This window comes from Pteropus alecto, unplaced genomic scaffold, assembly GCF_000325575.1.
Source record: "Pteropus alecto unplaced genomic scaffold, ASM32557v1 scaffold13, whole genome shotgun sequence".
In the NCBI taxonomy this organism is placed as follows: Eukaryota; Metazoa; Chordata; class Mammalia; order Chiroptera; family Pteropodidae; genus Pteropus; species Pteropus alecto.
The window spans coordinates 1,197,883-1,198,157 of record NW_006434373.1 but is presented as its reverse complement, the minus strand read 5'-3'; positions in this window follow the sequence as shown (position 1 = coordinate 1,198,157).

Genomic DNA, 275 nt, shown 5'->3' with positions numbered 1-275 from the left:
TGTGCTCTGCATGTGAATGACATTCTTGGGACCTGATCATTTAGTCAGGATCCTACAGCACAGCTCATTTCCCCCCAGAGTGTGTGATGTCTGTGTTAACATACTGGGGAAAGGGTGCAAATTTATAGACTTTTCTAGATCTCTAGGCTTGAAGTAAATCTTCCAAGTTAGTTTCCTTGAAAGGTGGAATTGCCCTGGGCCGAGAAATGCTTGTGTGATTCCAGAGCAAGGAATTATGTGTGTGGCTTAATAATACTTAATAGGAAATAAAATAT